The sequence below is a fragment of the Rousettus aegyptiacus genome, unplaced genomic scaffold (genome assembly GCF_014176215.1).
Source record: "Rousettus aegyptiacus isolate mRouAeg1 unplaced genomic scaffold, mRouAeg1.p scaffold_m13_p_1, whole genome shotgun sequence".
NCBI lineage: Eukaryota > Metazoa > Chordata > Mammalia > Chiroptera > Pteropodidae > Rousettus > Rousettus aegyptiacus.
Genome location: NW_023416284.1, coordinates 91,078,752 through 91,095,362, shown reverse-complemented (window position 1 = coordinate 91,095,362; position 16,611 = coordinate 91,078,752). Strand labels below are relative to the sequence as shown.

Here is a 16,611-nt window from a genome sequence, read left to right as displayed (position 1 = left end):
ATGCAAAAATATATTACTAAGTATGTATAAACTAAAAACACATGTCTTTTGGATAAAACATGGGTCAGAGGAGAAATCAAAAGAATTTAGAAAGTATTTTGTGATGAATGAAATAAAACATATCACAATTTATGCAATGCACCTAAAGCAGTGTTCCAATAGACAATTAAAGCATTAAATGCTTATATTATGCTTATTAGAAATGAGAAAAGATCTCAAATCAACGTATTTCAATGACTGTCTTTCCATTGTTGCTCTGATCCTGTGGTTAGAAAATAGTTCTATTATATTTCCAAACTGTACATTGACATACTTCAGAAGTATTTGTGTAACAGTTGCCTTCACATAAGAAAATATTCTATAATAAAAGGAATAATCAGAGAGAAAAAAGTAAAGTGTATTAGAAAGTTAACTATAAAATGAAAAGATAAGTTTAGTGACAAAATAAACCCATCTTTTAGGTCATTCTTGCTCATCTATCTTTGCTGATAGTCCTTTATATTCACACAGCCAACTCTTTAAATTTCAGTGGATTTCCATTGTTACTTTAAATTTTAGAATATGGGACCTCTTTATATTAACTTTTTTACTATACCACTTTGCAGATGTTTGTATTTTTTTTAATGATTATACACACAATTATTTTTTAAAAATTTATTAGAGTGACAGTGGTTAATAAAATTATATCTCAAGTATACAATTTACTAATACATCGCCTGTGTATTTCATTGTGTGTTCACCACCCAAAGCCAAATCTCCTTCTGTCACCATATATTTTACCCTTTATCCTTATCTACACAGTTCTTGCTAGGTTTATTTTATGCTATATTTTCCCCTGATTAAAGATCTATACTTTGTGTTGGCCACTTAGTAACTCATTCTGCTAGAGACAAGTGATGCTGCCTCACATTTACTCCTCATTGGCCGGAGACAAAGCCATTATATTCTTGAAAACAGCTTATGTAAAGTCTCTTTGTTATCACTCTCTTTATTTGAATATTAGAGTTGAAAGTTTGATTTAAATGACAGAGTTTTGGGGAAGGGAAGTAGTTGTAAGAAACTCCTTTGTACATGTGTATATCTTCCAGGGTACCCTGTCCTGGCCTCTACAAGATTGCCCTATTCTCAGAGGGAGGAAATGGGATCAACAGTAGGATGAGGTGACAGATACCACTTCAGACGTCCAAGTCACAATACAAAATGATATAAGATTAAATCAAGCACAAGAGGAAATAATGCAATCGAGAGATGCGATAAATAAAATGCATAAGGCTGTTGCTGGCTAACACAGTGTACTGTTTTACATCAACCTTTTTTTTTAATAAGTAGAAAGAATAAATTCTAAAATAACAATAAAAAGTATAGTATACTAAAAACATAGTCCTGGAACATATATATTATCATTATCAAGTATTATGGACCCAACATAATTGTACGCATCATACTTTTATATGACTGGCAGCGCGGGAGATTTGTTTACGCCAGCATCACCACAAACACATGAGCAATGCGTTGTGCTACAATGTTACAACAGCTGTGACATCACTAGGTAATAGAAATTTTTCAGTTCTGTTATAGTCTATGGAACCACCATTGTACATGTGGTCCATCATTGACTGAAACATTACGCAGTATAAAACTGTAAGCGTATATAAATGTCGACAGCTTAATGTGTTTCCTTGTTGGGAAATCCAGGATATAGGTCTCATGTGAAGGGTCAAATGAACATCAGGGTCAGATGAACATCATTTATAAGCCATCTGTGTCCCTGATCCTGGCTCTAATCAAGAAAGTGATTGATGACTCCAGACTCATTGGTGAGTAGTTGATTCTCACAACTTTTAGTCAACCAAAATATTCCATGAGTGGATAAAAAGGAAATAGGGCTGACGTTAGAGAAATGTGATCAAATGCTTCCCCAGTTGTCTGGAAGCGAATTCATTTTCTCAGGGAGTTCTAAAGGAACGGTAGAACTCTAGTATAAAATGACTGCTGCTCCAATCTTCCCTCCTTTCTTTATCTCACCTAATATATATATTTTAAAATACTTGGCTTCTTTCTGTCATTATGCTTTTGAAAATGAGACTCTATTTACAACCCTTGGTTTCCTTTCCAGTCAAGCTGGCAAAGAAGTGCAGGTAGATTATTAGGTTGCCCCCAGCCACAATAATGTGGTGTTGTCTATTATACTATCCTGTTTTTATTATTGAGAGTTCTATGTGCCAAGTACCTTTCTACGTACTTTATGAATATTGGCTTACTACATCCTTACAATTATCTTTTGAGGAGGTATTACAATAATCATCATTCACATTTACAGATGAGGAAATTGGTGCAGAGAAGTTAAATAACATTTGTAAATGATGAAACTGTAATTCAAACACAGGCGGTCTGGTTACAGAGGGGCACGCTTAACCATTATGTAACACTGCCTTGCATAAACACTAGGTCAGTCTTTACAATCCTCATATCTATTGGTCAAATGAGATAAATGGATATGGATCTGCTTAGATCTTCCTTCACTTCACCCCATATCCAGGATCAGTCCTGTTTCAGGAGATGGAAATTTGTACTGTTTCTGCTGACTTAATATTTTTTTGTCAGTTATCCAAAGGGCAGGGTCTGGGTAACATTGTCTATGTTCTCAGGATTTATTGTAATGCCTGGTATCTAGTAAGTAAATGCCTAATAAATAAAAATAAATAATTTATAAGTAAACACACACATAGGGAGGGGCACATGTATCCATCAGAGAATCTGCACTTGTTAGAAACCTGAAACTATATTTTGTGTGGACATTTTATGAACTGCTACCCTTTGTGGCTTATAAGATTTGTTTTCTCATACCGACATAGTTAACTGTGGCCAATTTAGGCTGAGAGAGGCAGGGCATGTACATGCACCAGCATGTGGTGAGTACTTCTGACAATTCCTTCCTTCCATGGAAGAGAGTGCCCTATCCTACTCAGCTTTCCCATCTCAACACCTGAATACACCTGTCTTTATGGCTTCAAGGATTAAATAAAGTGAAAATCTGAGAGCTTTGTCTCTTCTCATTTTTGTGTGTGTGTGAAGTATGATATGTCATTTTAAAAATTATTTGAGATGAATCTTTTTTAAATATTAAATTATATGCAAGGGAAATGAGAAAAGTTGATGACAAGATATGATGGGATAATCGCACCTCTGATTAGGTTATGTGTTGACCACAGTTGACCAAGGAAAAAAGTTTAGGACGTGGTTCCATAGTGTAGCGGTTGGCATGTCTGCTTTACATCCAGAAGGTTCTGGGTTCATGCCCCAGTATGGACTACGGCCATGCCACCCTAACCAAGCCCGATCTTGTCTGATCTCGGAAGCTAAGCAGGGTGGGCCCTGGTTAGTACTTGGATGGATGACCCTAGGAAGACCAGGTGCTGTAGGCATAAATAATAATAGTAAAAGTAGTAATAGTAGTAAAGAAAAGAAAGGAAGATTGTTCTGGATAAACATAACGTAATAAGGAGAGCCCTTAAAAAGGACTAAACTCTTCCTGAAGGGAGGGAGATTCAATATGAGAGATTCTCTATTGCTGACTTTGAATATGGGGAGGGGCACATGTCAAGGATCTGAGACGGGCCTCTAGTTGCTAAGAGTGCCTGCCTATTGACAGCTAGCCTGAACTCATACAAGGCACTTAATTCATACGAAAAAACAAATTCTGCTAACAGCCAGTAAACTTGGAAGAGGACCCCAATCCTTAGATGAGAACTCCAACTACAGCTCTTGTCAGACCTTAAGTAGAGAGCCCAGTTGAGTCCTGCCTAGACTTCTGACCCAGAAAACTGAGAGAATAAGTAGGGGTTTAAAAAAATATGTTAATTAAACTATAGCTAACATACAATATTGCATTAGTTTCAGATGTACGTCATAGTTATTTCACATTTATATACCAAAAGGAGTGATCACCGTGATAAGTCTAGTAACCATCTGACACAGTACAATGCTATCACAATATTATTGACTATATTCCCTATGCTGTATACCACATCCCCAGGACTTTAAATGGGTGTTGTTTTAATCTGCTAAATTTGTACTAATTTTTTATGGCAATGATAGAAAACTAATACAATATCTTTTGCTTATTTAAGTTTTACCTACTTCATCTTAAGCACCTTTATATAGCTGGATTGCTTAATGATTGATATACAGTTCACATTTCATGATTTTTTGTATAACTTGTGGTTGTATTTATAATGATTTTTATATACAAAGTTTAAGAAATATAGTATAACTTAATGTTTTTCTTTATATTTTCTTCTTTTTTGTTATTTAAAATTATTCTACCATCTTTTAATAAAATAAATATCACATTTTTTCTATATATGGATTTCTTTCTTATTTTACATTTAAATTTTAGTCCATCTCAATATCATCTATGTATATGTTTACATATGGGCTCTTTTTACTTTCCAAGTATTTAATCAATTGACCCAATGCCATTGTCAGTAAATTTCCCTCACTTTGCTGAATTAAAAATTTATTTTAATTATGTACTATAGTCTTAATTTATGCAACATGAAGGCAGGGTAATTTGTTCTGCCTTTGAAAATAGTCCCAGTGTGTCATCCTTTTAAAGAAGCAAGAGTAAATTGCCCGGTATATATTTAAAAACAATTCAAACTTTTATTGCAGTCTCTTGAGAAGTTTCAAATTTGAATTATATTTTTAACACCAAGAAAAATGATTTAAAATTTTTTTCCTAAAATCTCATGTAAGAATTTCTTCACTCACCACAGTTTCCTCACCACCATGCTGTTTTCCCTTGCATTTCACCTATAGGTGCCATGATGATCAAGCATATCTAAAAAGACTCTCAAACGCTTGTCTCTTGACCCTTCACACTCCCCTAAGTTTCAATCTCCATTAGCTCTTTCCCTTTACCCCACAAACCAGGATGGACTTTAGAAGAGTGGAGTGGGTCCTTCCGTCACGGGGAAGTGAAGAACATAACCTGTAACATGAAAGCTTCTTAGAAACATGTTTCTGTCTCTCATCTCAAATTTTCTTAAAGGATAAACTGTTTCCTAGAAATATAATAAATAATTTCTCAATCTCATTAATTTTAACATAAAATTGATTCTGTTTCTATGAAGTCAGTTTTATTTTACAGTTGTTCTTTTTTGTAGCAGTATAAACATGTTTTAATCATTTAGCTTTATAATTATTTATAAACATCTATTGGAGCAACGCCTCTATTTTATTAATAGTTTTCAATACATTTATTATTCTTGAAAAAAGTAGAAACATTTTTTATTTTTATTGGTTAATGATATGTATTTGTTTATTGTGGTAAAACATATAAAAATTAATAATTCTAAAAATTATTTTAGAATGTACAGTTAAGTGGCATTTTAGTACATTTACAGTGTTGTGCAGCCATCATCGCTATCTAATTCCAGAACATTTTCATCATCTCAAAAGAAAATCTAATACTTTTTTAATGTCATTCTACATCTGCCTTGACCCCAGTCCCGAACCACTTACCTACTTTCTGTCTCTATGGACTTGCCTTTTCTGGATATTTTATATAAATATAATCATACACTGTGCGTTTTGTGTGTGTGCATGTCTTCTTTCACTTAGTATAATGTTTTCAGAGTTTATATTGTAACATGTAACAATTCATTTCTTTTTTTTTTTTTCAGCTTTATTAGATGTAACTGACAAAATTTCATATACGTACTGTAGGGTTAATTCAGAACATAACCCCTCCAAGTACTCAAAAGGTAGATGGCTGCCTGGCCTGCAGCCATAAGGAAGGCAGTGCACTCATAGTTCTCAGCAGCGCCTGCTCCCCAGGATGTTTTCTGCTGTTCCCGTGGACATTATCTGCATGCTCTGCTGGGGAAGGTGGCTGGTCCGCTCATGGAGGCTATCTGCTTCTGTAACTAAGCAGCACGTCTTGCTCTAATCTGCCTGAGAAGGTGGCTGCTCCCTCAATGAGGTAATTCCTCCCCCTCTGCTTATGTATAAAAACATTGCTCACCTTTGACCGGGTGCTTTTTCCTGCAGTTCCCGCAGGCTGGTTTATCTGCCTTGTGAGCAATAAAGGGCATGTCACCCCCCTCCGGTCCTTCTGGTGTTTTTTCCAGAATATCCAAAGCCCAGGTGCAGATTCCTGGGGCTTCCGCATTACATGTATATACACTGTGAAAGGATTTCTCCCAACAAATTTATCCACAGAAAAGAACAGAAGTTGACTTAAGGACAGAAAGGAGTTTGGAAAATAAATAGACTAATTAATTAATTAATAATAGTTTTATTAATAAAACATTTTATTTAAAAATGTCGAGAAATATTTTATTATTAAAACTATCTTACTGCTATTTAGATTAAAGCAACACCAAATCTATGTATCTGGTTTGGGAAATTGACACAAGCTATTCAAGAACATGGTATTTCTATTTTTCAAACTTTTTTCTATCCTTAAGTGAACTTCTTTTCTGTAGAGTGTACACATAGCTGGTAGAGCTTATTTGCTTTGATATTTTGTATAGTTATTGCTTTTCTACATGAATTGTTTTCTGGAGCAGACTTAGTGGTTTAGTCTGCTGGAGACAAGTGATGCTGCCTCACATCTGCTCATTGGCTGGAGAGGCAAGTATTTAATGGTTCAACTTAAACATAAGTGTGATTTTTTTTTTAAAGCAACATTCCATATTTGGTTACTCCTTGGTCTAGTAACCACTTTCTTCAGTCAAGTCAACCCTCCCCTAATCCAAGAGCCAGGCTTGTGATAATGTCCTTTGTCACTTAGCTACTGCTTCTCTTGTCCTGACTATTCAAGCTGCTAGTTTTTTGTATTCACTTCAAACTGAAGCCTTTCTTACAGAAATAAAAGGAAGTTTACTCTTAATTATTCTCACAATGAGTTTTAACTCACGAAGTATTTTAGGTTGTTCTACAACATAATAATTTCCCACAAGTGTGAGGAATGTAAGTATATATAATTTTGAAGTAATATCAGTACAAGAGTATAGGACAGAGTGCCCGGATTCAAACATAACTTTCAACAAGGTAGTCTTTCTATAAGGTGCTTTCAAAGTAATCAAAATTATCTTGATTGATACAGGCTTCAGAGGCAATATGTTAATGAAAGGCCAGGCCCATGTTCTGATTTAGCGCACAAGGGAGAGACCAGTGAAAAAAGGCCCCACTCTGAAAAATAGGGTGCAGAGTGGGCAGGAAGGATTATTATGGTCTGAATTCTAGACATATATCCTAGCTGCTGATTTGACGTCATTATCAGCTTGAATGGTTTGATGAGGTTTTTATACCTCTTATAATCTGAATACAAAAGAAAATAAGGATTATTTCATGTGAGTCTGGTCCATGAGAAACCATTAAAATGGTGATATATCATTTATTCTTCCTCATACTTTCAAACATGTTTTAAAAAATATTTTTATTGAAATAGAGCTAGAATACAATATTGTATTAGTTTCATGTGTACATCATGCTATTCAACATTTATATATCTAAAGAAGTGATCACCATAATATGTCCAGCAACTGTCTTACACCATGCAACGGTATTATGTTATTGATTATATTCCCTATGCTATATACCGCGTATCCATGACTTATTTGTTTTATATCTGAGATTTAACAACTATTCCTCTTCACTTTTATCTCCACTTTTTGAAATTTTTAATTACAGTTGCCATTCAATATTATTTTATATTAGTTTTAGGTGTAAATCATAGTGGTTAGACATTCATATAACTTAGAAAGTAATGCCCAACTAGTCTAGTTCCCCACTTGGCACCATTATCATATTATTATTATTTTTAAATTAAATTTATTGGGGTAACATTGGTTAAAATAATTATATAGTTTTCAGGAATACATTATAATTTAACATCTGTATATTCTATTGTGTTTACCACCCAAAGTCCAGTTTCCTAGGCTACCATATATTTGATCTCCTTCACCCACTTCACCCTCCCTCTAACCCACTATATTTGACCCTCTTTACCCCATCTATCTCCTCCCTCCTTCCCCAACCCCTACCCTCTGGTAACCACTAGTCTATTGTCCTGTTCATGAGTCTCTGTTTGTTTGTCCTGTTCCTTTGTCACTTTTAGGTTTATATCCCACATATAAGTGATATCAAGTGATTTTCAACATTTTCTGTCTGGCTTTTTTCACTTAGTATGATTATCTCGAGGTCCATCCATGTTGTCACAAATGGCAGTATTTCATCTCTTATGAGTAACATTCCGTTGTATATATGGACCACAGCTTCTCTAGCCAATCATCTATCATAGGATACTTTGGTTGCTTCCATGTCTTTGCCACTGTAAATAATGCTGCTATGAACATCGGTGTGCAAATATCTTTTTGGATATGGGTTTTTAAATCTTTGGGGTAAAAAACCCAGTAGAGGGATTGCTGGAGCATATTGTAGATCAGTTCTTAGTTCTTTGAGAAACTTCCATACTGTTTTCCATAGTGGCTGTACCAATTTGAAGTTCCACAGTAGTGTATGAAGGTTCTTTTTTCTCTGCATCCTCTCCAACATTTGTTATTACTTGTCCTGTTGATTACAGCTATTCTAACAGGTGTGAGATGATATCTCATTGTGGTTTTCATTTGCATTACTCTAATAGCTAGCAATGTTGAGCATCTTTTCATATGTTTGTTGGCCATTTGTATGTGCTCTGGGGAGAAGTGTCTGGTCAGATCCTCTGTCCATTTTTTGATTGAATTGATTTTTTTTGTTGTTGAGTTGTATGAGTTCTTTGTATATTTTGGATATTAGGACCCTATTGGAGACGTTGCTTACAAATATATTTTCTCATTTAGATGGTTGTCTCTTTACCTCATTAACTGTTTTGTTTGTTTGTTTGTTTGTTTGTTTTTGTTTTTTGTTTTTTTTTTTTTTGCTGAGCTTTTTAGTTTGATGTAGTACTATTCATTTATTTTTGCTTTTACTTCCCTTATCTTTGAGATCAAATTCATAAAATCATCTTTAAGTCCAAGGCCCTTGAGTTTAGTTCCTATGCTTTCTTTTATGCATTTTATTGTTTCAGGTTTTATATTCAGGCCCTTAATCCATTTTGAGTTAATTTTGGTATGTGATGATACCAGTCTAATTTCATTCTTTTGCAGGTGGCTTTCCAGTTTTCCCAGCACCATTTATTGAAGAGGCTTTCCTTTCTCCACTGTATATTTTTGGCTTTTTGTCAAAAATTATTTGCCCATATAAATATGGTTTTACTTCTGGACTCTCAATTCTGTTCCACTGGCCCGTGTATTTGTTTTGCTGACAATACCATGCTGTTTTGATTACTGCCGCTTTGTAGTATAATTTAAAGTTTGGCAGAGTGATGCCTCCTGGTAAAGGAACACAAGGATGGCTTTGGCAATTCAGGGTCTTTTGTGTTTCTATACAAAGATGATGATTTTTTTGTTCTATTTCTTTAAAAAAGGCTGATGGGATTTTGATGGAGATTGCATTAAATCTGTATAATACTTTAGGTAATATGGTCATTTTAACTATGTTGATTCTTCTGAACCAAGAACATGGAATATTTTTCCATTTCTTTGTATCTGCTTCAGTTTCTTTTAATAGTCTTGTAATTTTCATTATATAGGTTCTTCACATGTTTTGTTAAATTTATTCCTATGTATTTTATTCTTTTTATTGCAATTGCAAAAGGAATTATTTTTTTCACTTCTTTTTCTGACACTTCGTTGTTAGAGTATATGAACACTATGGATTTTTGAACGTTGATTTTGTAACTGGAAACTTTACTGTATTTGCTTATTGTTGCTAGTAGTGTTCTTGTGGAGTCTTTAGAGTTTTCTATATAGAGAATCATGTCATCCACAGATAGTGACAGTTTGACTTCTTTGTTTCCTATTTGGATGCCTTTTATATCTTTTTCTCATCTGATTGCACTCGCTGGAACCTCCAGTGTTATATTGAATAAGAGTGGTGATAGTGGACAGCCTTGTCTTGTTCCTGATCTTAGAGGGAAGGTTTTTAGTTTTTCACCATTAAGTATAATGTTGGCTGAGGTTTTGTCATTTATGCTCTTTATTATGTTAAGGTATTTCCTTCTATACTGATTTTGTGAAGTGTTTTGATCATAAATGGATGCTGTATCTTGTCGAAGACTTTTTATGCATCTATTGATATGATCATATGATTCTTTTTAATTTTTTAATGTAGTGTATAACATTAATCGATTGCATATGTTGAACCATCCCTGTGCCCCTGGGATGAAGCCCACTTGATTGTGGTGTATAATCTTTTTAATATGTTGCTATATTCGGTTCACTAGTATCTTATTTAGGATTTGCATCTGTGTTCGTGAGAGATATTGGTCTGTAGTTTTCTTTTTTTGTGTTCCTTTACCAGGTTTCAGTATCAGTTTCAGGGTAATATTGGCCTCAAAATGAGTTGGGTGGTATTGCCTCCTCTTTGATTTTTTTGGAAGAGTTTGAGGAGATTAGATATTAAATCTTCTTTGAATGTTTGGTAGAATTCACTGGTGAAGCCATCTTGTCCTGGACTTTTACTTTTTGATAGGTTTTTGATGATTATTTCACTTTCCATACTGCTGATCTGTCTATTTAGACTTTCCAGTTCTTCTTGATTCAGTCTAGGAAGGTTATATTTTTCTAAGTACTGATCTATCTCTTCTAGGTTACTAAATTTGGTGTTATATATAATTTTTCATAGTATTCTTGTATGATCCTTTGTATTTTTGTGATGTCTGTCATCATTTCTATTCTTTCATTCCTGATTTTGTTGATTTGTGTCTTTTCTTTTTTTTTTAGTGAGTCTATTCAGGGGGTTGTCAATTTTATTAATCTTCTCAAAGAACCAGCGCTTTGTTGCACTGATTTTCTATTGTTTTTGTTGTTGTTTTCAATTTCATTTATTTCTACTCTAATTTTGATGATTTCTTTCCTTCTGCTGACTTTAGATTTCATTTGTTCTTCCTTTTCTTGTTTTTTAAGATTAAACATTAGGTTGTTTATTTGGGCTCGTTTTTGTTTTTGGAGTTAGGCCTGTAACGATGTGAACTTTCCTCTTATGACCGTTTTTCCCATGTCCCAAAAGTTTTGATATGTTGTACTATCATTATCGTTCGTTTCTATGTATCTCTTGATCTCTCTTTTTATTTCTTCACTGACTCAGTTTTTCTTCAGTAGCATGTTGTTTAATCTCCATGTATTTGTGGCTCTTTCCAATTTTTTTTGCAGTTGATCTCTAATTTCAAAGCATTATGACCAGAGAATATGGTTGGTATGATTTCAATCCTCTTATGTTTGTTGAGGTTATCTCTGGGTCCCAGAATGTGATCGATTCTTGAGAATGTTCCATGTGCACTAGAGAAGAACATATAAGCAGCTGTTTTGGGATGCAAGGCTTTGTAAATGTCAATTTATGTCCGATTGGTCTAATGTGTTATTTAAGGATGTGATTTCCTTATTGATTTTCTGCTTGGATCATCTGTCCAAATCTGACAGTGGGGTATTTAGATCCCCTACTACAATAGTGTTTTGGTCTGTTTCTCCCTTTAGTTCTGTTAGTAATTGCTTTACAAATTTAGGAGTTCCCTGATTGGGAGCATATATATTAATGATTGTTATGTCTTCCAGGTACATGATTCCTTTTACCATTATGAAGTGTCCCTCAGTATCTTTCTTTACCTTTTACATTTTTAAGTCTAGTTTGTCTGATATCAGAACTGCCACTCCTGCTTTTCTCTGAATGCCATTTGCTTGAAATATCATTTTCTACCCTTTCACTTGGAGTCTATATTTGTCTTTGGAACTGAGATGTGTCTCCTGGAGGCAACATATGGCTGGGTTTTGTTTTTTTGATCCATTCTGCAACTCTGTGCCTTTTTATTGGTGAGTTCAGTCCATTTACATTTAGGGTGATTATTGAAAATGAGGTCTTCTTATAGCCATTTTATCTTTTGCTTTCTGGTAGCTCAATATTTCCATTGCTTCTTTGTCCTTGTGTTTCTGTTTTCTTTATTTTGGTTGGCTTTTGTGGGTTTTGCCTCTGGTTCTTTTTGTTTTATGTTATATACTTCAGCTCTGAATATTTGGTGAGTGGTACCATTACAAATATGAAAAGGATATACACACACACATATACATATATATAACTATCATATATATATGTAACTATACATATATAACTATCCTTTTCATATATATGCATATATATGTATGTGTATGTATGTATATATATATAAAGTGCATGACTGTATATATATATGTGTATATGAATAAAATGCATGACTGTATATACAGTCATGCATTTTATTCTGTGTGTGCCTTATTTCCATTCCCTTTTGCGAATTTGGATCTTTGAATCCTCCCCTTTTTAGTCATCATTGTCTCAATTTGTCCCTATGTGTGCTGAACTATATACTATCTTGTTATACCAGTTCATTACTATCTTGTTATACCAATTTACATCTTATTTTTTAAGCTATAATGTCCTGTTCTTAGTAAGGGTTGCACTCCTCCGCTTCTATTTGCCTGATTGTCACTTTACTCCTAATTATGTATTTTCTTTTTTGTTGTAATTTTGTTTTAGGTGAGCTGACCCCTTTTAGTATTTCCTGTAGTGCAGGTCTTGTAATGGAGAATTCTCTCAATTTTTGCATATCTGTAAAGGTCTTAATTTCTCCTTCATATCTAAAAGAGACCTTCGCTGGATACATTATTCTAGGCTGGTAGTACCTTTCTCTTAATAGTTTAAATATTTGATTCTATTCCTTTCTGGCTTGTAAGGTTTGTGCTGAGAAGTCCAATGATAATCTAATGGGTTAACCTTTAGAGGTTACCATTTTCTTCTCTCTGGCTGCCTTGAGAATTCTATCTTTGTCATTGATTTTTGATAACTTTAATACAATGCATCTTGGTGAAGGCCTCTTTTGGTTGAGATAATTGGGTGTTCTATTGACTTCTTGAATTCCAAGCTCCAGCTCATTCTTTAGATTTGGGAAATTCTCATCCACTATTTGTCTGAAAATGCTTTCTAGTCCCTGTTCCTTTTCCTTGCCCTCGATAATGGCTATTATTCTTATGTTTCTCTCCTGATGTTACCAGCTAGTTCTTATATTTCTCTTTCATTATTTTACATTCTTCTGTTTCTTTCTTTTTCTTTCTGATGCATTTCTAGATTTCTGTCTTTGATATCACTGATCCTTTCCTCCATTTGGTCAACTCTATTTCCCAAGCTTGCTATTTCATTTTTCAACTCTTGCAATTTGTTCTTCATGTCAAAAAATTCTATTTGTTTTTTTTTTTGAGAGGTTCAATCTCCTTGCTCAGCTCATCTAGTTGTTTTTTCAATTCCTGAAATTGTTGATATGATTTGTTTTGGATCTCATTGAGTTTTTTCAGAAGTATCATCCTGAATTTTCTGTCATTTAAGTCACATATTTCTATGTCTGTAAGCTATTTTTGGAGATTTTTCTCTTTCTTTCTGAGGTGCATTGTCATTTTGGTTGTTCGTGGTGTTTAATGGATCAGTTCTCCACCTGGGCATTAATGGAAGCGTATTATGCTGTTTTCCAGAAAGAAGGTTTTTTATATAAAGGTCTGTCTCTAGTCTGTTGCAAAGAAGGCACTTTTCTTTTGGTTTCCAGTAGGTGGCGTCTAAGCCTCTTGGATCCCTGCTTTATATAATGCCTTGAAGTACCTGTGGTAGCTCTTATGTGCAGATCCCATGCTCAGACGTGCTGGTGTGCAGTTTGGGTGTTTTTTTTTGTTGTTGACTTTTAGCTTATTGTTGTTTCAAGGGGAGAGATCTGAGGATGTCTCTCTGCTATGATTTCCGTTGAAATGCAGTTCATAGCACTGATCGCCCACTGGGAATTGAAATGTAGCTTACAGGGCTGGCTGCTTTTGCTGCGATTAGAAAGGCCACTCACGATGGCCACCCAGCTGTGAACATTTGGTCCTGAATCACTTGGTGCTGAGCTTGGCAGTGCCCTGGGTGGTCTGGAGGTTGGGTGGGACAGAGTCTCAGAAAGACAGTGGCAGTCAGATTAATACAGCCTTGGTCTTGCTGCTAATTTGGTAACTGATGTGAGTACCTGCATAAGACCCAGGTCACAGCAAGACCAGCTGCTATCTGGGACTGGCCTACAGGCTCTTGATATCTGCCCAAATTCAAAATGGCAGCAGTGATCTGCCTAGCCCCACTGATGAAGTATGGCTCACAGCACTGGTCACCTGCTGGGAATGGAAATGTAGCTTACAGGGCAGTCTGCTTTTGCTGCAATTGGAAAGGCCACTCGCAACAATGGCTGCCCAGCTGTGAACACTTGGTTCTGAAACACTTGGAGCTGAGCTTGGCAGCAAGCCAATAACCGTGTAACCGTGCCCCCGGCAGTCTGCGAGTTGGGTGGGATGGATTCTCAGAGAGATGATGGCTGTCAGATCAAAATAGACAGCCTTGCTGGAAATTTGATAATTATTGTAAGTTCCTGCAGATGACCCAGTTACGGCAAGACCAACTGCTGTCTAGGACTGGCCCACAAGTCCTCGATATCTGCCTGAGTTCATGTTGGCAGCAGGGATCTGCCTGACCTAATCTCCAAAATGGAGCTCATAGTGCTGGCTGCTGTTGCTGGGATTAGATATGCTGCTCACAACAGTGGCCACCTCGCTGTGAATACTTCACTCTGAATCACTCAGCTAAGAGCTTGTCAGCCAACCATAAACAACTGTCCCCAACTGTCTGCAGTTAGGTGGGGCGGGCTGATCCCCTCAGACCAGCGTCTCCTAATGGCTCTGTGGAAGGTGTCTGCACAATTAAGCTTGTGTGATCTGTAGGGGGCTGGACTAAGGCACAATGGTAGCTGCCTTTCCAGCCCACTTTCTAATTCCAGGTAATGGAGACTTTTTCAGAATGAATCCCATGCGAGCCTCAGACCCACTGCAAGGGTGAGTGTCCGCAGGTCAGAAAACCTTTGCGTAGGTCCTTCAAAGGGACGCCTAGCGGCTCATTGATCTTCTGTCTCACACAGACAGCTGGAATCCCCTCTAGCTTCTACAGTCAGAGTTATTGGAATCTCCTCTTCCTTGGGTTGGCACCCTGGGCTGGGGAGCCCCTAGATGTGACCGGGAACCCCCTCCCCTTCAGGAGAATCTCTGCAGCCTCGCTCTCCCTCCCGGTGATCGTCTACCACCCATGGGTGCAGGTCTAGCCCTATTCAGGACTTTACCCCTCCTACTGCCTTCGATGTGGCTCCTTTATATTATTAGATGTAGGTGTTATGATCAGCTGGACTTCAGGTGATTCTCCACGTTGATTATTTTATAATTTGGTTGTAATTTCAATGCGATCCTGAGAGGACACAAACCCTGCTTTTACCTAGTGCGCCATCTTCCCCCTAGACATTTTTAATTTTTAAGGATGTTAGGCATAGGTTTTTTCTAGATGTTCTTTATCATGTTCTTGTTTTCTGAGAGTATTCATCATGATTGTGTGCTGAATATTGTGAACTTTTTTTGTTTTAACTGCTATCATGTGATTTTTTTATTCTTTAGCATGTTATATGGTAGATTACAATGATTGATAGGTGAATATTGAACCATCCTGGAATAAATCTCACTTAGTCATGGAGTATAATTCTTTTTATAGATTGATAAATTTTATTTGCTAATATTTTAAGGATTTTTACATTTATATTCCTGAGAATTACCATTCTGTAGTTTCTTTGTTTTGTCCTTTCCTTGTTAACATGAATTGGAGATGTTTCTTCCTTTTCTATTTGATGGAAGAGATTATGTAAAATGTTGTTAATTCTTTAAATTAGAATTCTTTAGTAAACCATCTGGGCCTGGAGATTTCTTTTTTAATTATAAATTTAATTTTGTTAATAGTTACAGATTTGTTCAAATTATCTATTTATATTGTGTGAGCTGTGGTAGTTAATGTGTTTTAAAGAACTGGTACATTTTGTTTAAGATATTAAATTTATGTATTTAGAATTATTCATCGTATTTCCTCATTATGCTTTTGATATCAGCATGGTCTGTAGTGATAGCACTTGTTTCATTCCTAATAGACGTAATTGCTCTTCTCTTTTTCTTTGTCAGTCTTACTAGGTTCCTTGATTATGTCAATCTTTTCAAAGAACCAGTTTTTGTTTTATTGATTTTCTGTGCTTTTTCTTTTTTTCCAGTTCATTTATTTCTGCTGTTACCTTTATTACTTTCTTCAATTTACTTGCTTTGGATTTATTTTGTTCTTTGGTCCTGATATAATTATTACTTCTTGAGGAGGAAACAGATTATAGGTTAGATACTTTCCTTTTTGACTAATGTAAGCATTTAGTGCTTCAAATTTCCCTGCTTTTGCTGCATTCCAAAAATTTTGGTATATTGTGTTTTCCTTTTCAGTCAATTCAATTCATTTTTAAATTTATCTTGAGATTTCCTTTTTGGTCATGGATTATGTAGAGATGTGTTTAATTTTTAAGTGTTTAGAGATTTTCCTGTTATTTTTCTGCTATTGATTTGTTTTATTTTATTGTGGTCAAAGTATACACTTTGTATGATTTCAATTCTTTAAAAT

The 16,611-nt window shown here is 35.3% G+C and overlaps 1 protein-coding gene and 1 pseudogene across 1 annotated transcript in view; one reads left to right on the top strand and one right to left on the bottom strand.

Moving 5' to 3' along the window:
• The window catches only part of LOC118612938 (HLA class II histocompatibility antigen, DR beta 4 chain-like), a 44,822-nt gene that overhangs the window by 20,762 nt on the left and 7,449 nt on the right, over positions 1–16,611 (bottom strand).
• LOC118605102 lies at positions 3,309–3,425 on the top strand (annotated as a pseudogene).